A 6,185-nucleotide genomic window follows, 5' to 3' on the forward strand; every position below is an offset into this window, starting at 1 on the left:
TGGGGCAGGGGCAGCTGTGGCAGGGGCAGCTGTGCTGGGGCAGGTGGGCTGGGGCAGGGGCAGCTGTGCTGGGGCAGGGGCAGCTGTGCAGGGGCAGGGGCAGCTGTGCTGGGGCAGGTGGGCTCTGCGGTGGTGGCAGCGGGCGGCGCTCCGGTGCAGGGGCGGCGGCTCCGCTGATGTTTCTTCGCAGCCCGGAGGCCCCCCGCACACCCCTTGCTGGGTGCCGCCATGTTGCGGCGGCCTCCGGGAGCATGGACGCCGGCAAGATGGCCGCCGGTCCGGGGACGGCGCATGCGCAGCTTCAGATCTCGTGCCGAGATCTCGGGGGACGAGATTCAAATCTCGGCAACGAGATCTCGTCCCCCGAGATCTCGGGACGAGATCTGAAGCTGCGCATGCGCCGTCCCCGGACCGGCGGCCATCTTGCCGGCATCCATGCTCCCGGAGGCCGCCGCAACATGGCGGCGCCCAGCAAGGGGTGTGCGGGGGGCCTCCGGGCTGCGAAGAAACGCCGGCGGAGCCTCCGCCCCTGCATCGGAGCACAGCCCGCTGCCACCACCGCACCGCAGAGCGCCGCCCGCTGCCACCACCGCACCGCAGAGCCTCGCCCGCTGCCACCACCGCACCGCAGAGCCTCGCCCGCTGCCACCACCGCACCGCAGAGCCTCGCCCGCTGCCACCACCGCACCAGGTACCGTGCATTGCGACCATAAGAAGCACCCCCCACTTTCCCCCAAAATTTTGAGGGAAAAAAGTGCGTCTTATGGTCCGAAAAATACGGCATTTTGTTTTTCTACACAGCCTTCTTTTGCACTCATACTGTAATCCATTACAAGGTTTATTGTACATTATCAAGGTAACCACCTTTTTATTTTATATTACAACTTGTCTTTTTGTATTGGCTCTCCCTTATGTACGGGCTTGTTTATATAATTTCATTTCATTATAGCTGCATCTACTACATGAGAGTTTGATAGCAGCCCTGTATAACCTGGTTATACTGATTCTTGAGGTAACGACCCTTTCTCTTATATATACCCATCGGGTGTATTACAATCACTCAATATGTACATATCTTTTATTTAGGAGCCTGTTATTCCAAAATTCATATATAATCTCTTCGATCTGTGACTAGCAGTCGAGTGGGTCTCCTTATTCCTCCTCCTGTTCCTCTTCCTCACTCCCTGATATTCAACCACTAATGTTGTATATATAATTATGTCACGGGTTATTGATATTGTATATTAAGCTATGCTATATGTTTTCCTCTGTCTGTATAGGGACCTGTCCTGCATGTTGATTTTTGTCCTACATGAGGACTTGTATGTTGATTCTTTGTTTATACTTTACTGCAGACTGATGAAGGTCTAGATTAGACTGCAACAATAAAAATCCTTTGAAATGACATCTAAGTTGAGTGCCAAGTTTACTATTTCACTGTACTTTTGGTTTGGGTGACCTACTTGAGCACCTCACGGTAGTGCCACGCTATATTTCACATTACGTCATCAGTGATGTAGTCTGACTAAAGAATAGTAGATGAGCAATGATATTTAAGGGGAACATGTCATATGGTGTATGCCTCCTGAACTGCCCCCGGTAGGTTATAAGTCATGAGATAGGCATCACCAACCTGTTACTAGAATCCTAAACAGATTGCAGAAAAAAGACCTTTAAAGCTTTGTCGCTGGCTATGAAAATTAACTGGTTCACCCAGGAAGTCCTGGTGACAGGAACAGTCTCTCTTCCCAACCCAAGAACCACCTGCTGTAACCAGCCTGATTGTTGGGTGCATCATCGTTCTCCTAGATGAAATTCCGTGCTTGTCGCTGAGTGGATCCTTCTGGTCACACTGCTTTATTATAACGGAATATCTTGTCACGTGGCCGCTAGCACTGATCCCTGATTGCCCAGATGTGGACGGCCACACATACAGTAGCACCCCTATTGTATATATACAGTGCTGCTCAAAATGTTTAGGTGTGGAAAATATGTGTAAAGTAAGCTTTCACATACAGAAGTGTTAGTTTATTTTTATTACTCAACAAAATACAAAGTGAATAAAGAAAAGAGAAATCTACATCAGATCAATATCGGGTGTGTGACCAACGTTGGCCTTCAAAACAGTAGACTTTTTTCTAGGACATCTTGTACAAAGTCAGGGACTTTCTAGGATCATAGTCAGGTGTATGAGCAACCAATTGTAGCTAAGAGGCGATAATGATTATTATTTTTACATGTGGGTTGAAACCCAGTCATTAAATGAAACAGAAACAGGTGTGTAGGAGAATTAAAAGGGGTTGTCCACTACTTTCCATGTCCCTTTCATGTGCCCTAACTTTCATTGACCAACTCTTCACTAAATACTTTGCTTTGTCACATCCTGGTCACATGATCTCTAGCTGTGAATCTCCTGATTCATGTGATGTCATCTCCTATTTGAAAATTGATGGTTGAGGTGTGGCTTGCTGCACATGTGGGTGGGATTTAGTGCGGGCGCACGGGGCTGCATTCAGCAGAACTCACTATTTCTTTCAATGCCATACACCAGACACCTTCTTAGCCCTTTAACAACCTTTGACATATATTTACGTCAAAAGTCATGTCCTTGCCATTGATGTTTTTGCACGTCTAGCCTACATCTTTCCCTGCAGGTGTTTATTGATTTATTCAGCCATCATGTGCCTTTAACAGCAATTGTTAACCAGGTGAATCCTGCTGACTATCACTGACAGAGGGATTTAACATGCTCTGACCAAAAACACATTATTCATCACTGCCCATTGGCTCCCCCGTAGCAGGATCACAGAGCGCAGATGGGTTGTCATTACAGCTGTGACCAGTAGATGTCCTACTATCATTGATGTTATTATTGGTTGTCTGAGAAGTGTTTTGCCAGGCTGAATGCACTTGATCACACATATAATCATGATACCCTGCTGGCAGCTCCATTTGTAATTGACTATAGATGATGTGCAAAATTTTAAAAAAAACTGACTGTTGTTGGTAATGCTGTTTCTTTTTTGTGATATTTTTTCAATTTTTGCTCTTTTTCTGTGAGCCATTTTTGAATTTAGTGAAGGCACTCGCACAAATTAGGACCCTTGACGTGGGTTGTGAGCTACCATATTTTGGCCCAAATATCGACCAATACCTCATGGATTTTGTACATCATTTTTCATCTTTTTCTTCATTTTTCCTCCAATATGCAGGATGCTGCCAGGCCTTTTATTGTTGCGTGAACTGGAACATCTGTCCTTGTGGGGTGCACTTAGATAGGGCTTGGCAGCCCGCCTGATCTAATAGTATGGGCATCTATTATCTATCAATAGGCTGTGAGCCAGACATGCATCACACATATATGTGTTGGGCGCCATTTGCAAGCTCTATTTGTGAACATTTTTAATACTAGGCAAACACCCCCTCCATGAATTGGTAGGTTTGTGAGTGGCTGCTCCATCAGTATTTTACATCTGTGCTGCCCCACCTTTATCATGGGGGTCTGCTGCCTCCTGCTTGAGAAAGCCGCTAGGCAAAACGTATGTTAGAGTCACGGGGGCCACGGGGTACTAAATACTGGTATACATAATTTTCTTACACTTCCTGGTTTTTTATGCCTACTTCATTATATCAATATTTATGATTTTTTTTCCATAAATGAATGTCCCTATTTACAAATATAACAGGCGATATATATGGAAGTTCCCATGTTTATCTACAGTATAAGCTACTGAGTGATTATACCCATTTCCAATACTTTTGTGCAGTGGCTTCCTTATATGTGTCATTGGTTTCCCTCCACCCCTCATGAGTTTTTATTGCTTCTTATATTTTAACACTATGATTTAATAAAAAATGTATCTTTCATATATTTTTTTATTTGGTGTATTCACTTCTTTGGAGTAGGTATATTAAACATTTTTCCTGTATAATGACTTCTGTATAAGGCAAAATTTAAAAAGGATGTAAAAAAAATGTAATTTAAGTAAATTTAATTTTTTTTATTACAAAAATGGGAACTTTCAGTTTATTTTATGAAGGAAGTAAGAACTGCCAAAAATAAGGGACTCAGATACGCCCTGTATTACACATAAAGAAGGATCTCATACACATTCTGTTGAAATTGGTACTCCTAGACTCATAAAGGCAATGCACTTTTGAGGGTTATATCCCAAGAAAATGTACTCCAGACCACAGAATAGGCTTTGGGTCAGCAATATAATACCGATAAGGGTACAGTATGTGCACACTTTGAGTAAAATTTCTGTACTATTTCTGCATCTCTCGGCAGGAAAAATACATCTGCAAAAGTAGTCGAAGGATCGTTGCAGGGCAGGAGGTATCTGCACCAGTGTTTTGGCAGGGTATTGGGAAGCACCTAGCACAGGGGAAGAAACAGTGGTGTCACCCGATGGCACCAATTGTGGACCTGGGCATTATGCCCTCCGAGTTGGGTGCTTAGATTACGCGTGCCTGATCATGCTGGTGATGCTTAGGTTCTTAGAGGCCAGACCCCTGCTTATCTTTGCATGGCAAAGGTTGCAAATGGCTATTTGGTTTGTCTCAGAAATCTCTTTAAAAAAGTCCCAGAACGGGAACAACTGACTTTTTGATGGTGAAATTCAGCACTTTCGGTTCTCTGTGAGACAGTTGCCCGCCTTCTCCATCTGGTCAGCCTACTGCCTCTTCTGTCTGTTTTGATACTGCCAATCTCTCACACTTAGCACTGTGTTGTGTCGGTGACTTTGTCATCCACCACCTTGTCTTCCACCAACATACCCTGGTCCTCCGGACTTCGTGACTTAACAACAAGCCTTAGCGGCAACTGTGTCTCATCATCAACATCATCAACCTCCTCCTTATCTCAAATATTCAATTCCTCATTGTCATGTTCTTGTGGCCATGGCTGTGGCACCCCAGGAGTCCAGTTGCCACAGTGGCATTGCCTCCCTCACAGGGGGTGATGTCATGCCTGGAAGCAAAGAGGTTTTCCCTAATCAGGTAACACTAACATCCAACACTTTTCCTGTCTCCAGACCAGAAAGGAGAGCTCAAAACCTGATTTCAGGGAGCTTCCCTATTAATTCTGGCCTGGAGGCGGGGTAAGTCAGTCTGCAGCAGGGAGTCTGCAAGAGACAGTCTGAGGGAGACAGAGAGGAGAGAGGAAGTCAAGTTAGAACCTGAGGAGTGGAGCTATAGATAAGCTCACTCCAGGGCCAAGTGATAGAGACTAGACGCCGGAGTCCGTGGTTGTGCGGGTACTGTCCCGGCTGCTAAATCCAGAGGGCAGGGGACTTGAGGTCTCCTGGCCCCATCACAATACCTGAAGGCACAGCAGCAAATGAGAGCTCGGAGCCACCACGAAGAAGTAACACCTGTAATAGGCTCAAGCTGACTGCCATACAGGCAAGAACCAAGGAACAAGAAGGAGCAGAGTATTGAGCACAGCTTTAGGTAGCAAGGACCTGAGAATTAAGCACAATAGGGAGGCCTACTCTGAACCCACCTGGCTAGGTGGATCCCAAATTGCTTCCAGGCTGCACAGATCTCCAAAACCAACTGTAATCAGTGCACTGGATTATACCACAAACCGTGAGTAAAAGAGTGAAGATTGCACCCTGCTGTGTCCTCAGAGTTATTTATTGCACCATCCACTCTGCACTACAACCGTCACCACTATCTTTAACATCATAAGTACCCTTGGACTTAGCTCTACCTGTGGAGAGCTGTACCAACTCTGCTGCATCACCATCATCCCCACCAGTCTCTTTAAGCAGTGTCGGCTATCCCTTGCTGAATACCACAGGTGGCATCACAAACTATATCTTATAAACTTTATTCCCCTTTTATCATCATTTTCTTTGGACGCTCAGGCCCACGGACCGGGTCACTGCTGCCGTGACACATCCCCTTAAGAACCGACCTGGTACCGAGTATCCCAACAGCTCTGGCGGTGCACCATTTTGGCATGACAGGATTTTCAAGCCTGGAATAGCTGGGTACTGTGTGCCAGAGACTTAAGTGAACTGTGAAACTGCCGCCAGTACTGTGTCCCACGGCGCGCTCGAAGAAAGGGGCATGTTGTTGTGGGGGGAACCAAAAGAAGAGGCACGAAGTAAAGCGCGGGCCGTGCTCCGTGATCAGTGGCAAGAAGCATCAAGCCCCATCTGGGAATACCGGATGGA

The sequence above is a fragment of the Dendrobates tinctorius genome, unplaced genomic scaffold, assembly GCF_039654945.1.
Source record: "Dendrobates tinctorius isolate UK_male_01 unplaced genomic scaffold, ASM3965494v1 ptg000028l, whole genome shotgun sequence".
In the NCBI taxonomy this organism is placed as follows: Eukaryota; Metazoa; Chordata; class Amphibia; order Anura; family Dendrobatidae; genus Dendrobates; species Dendrobates tinctorius.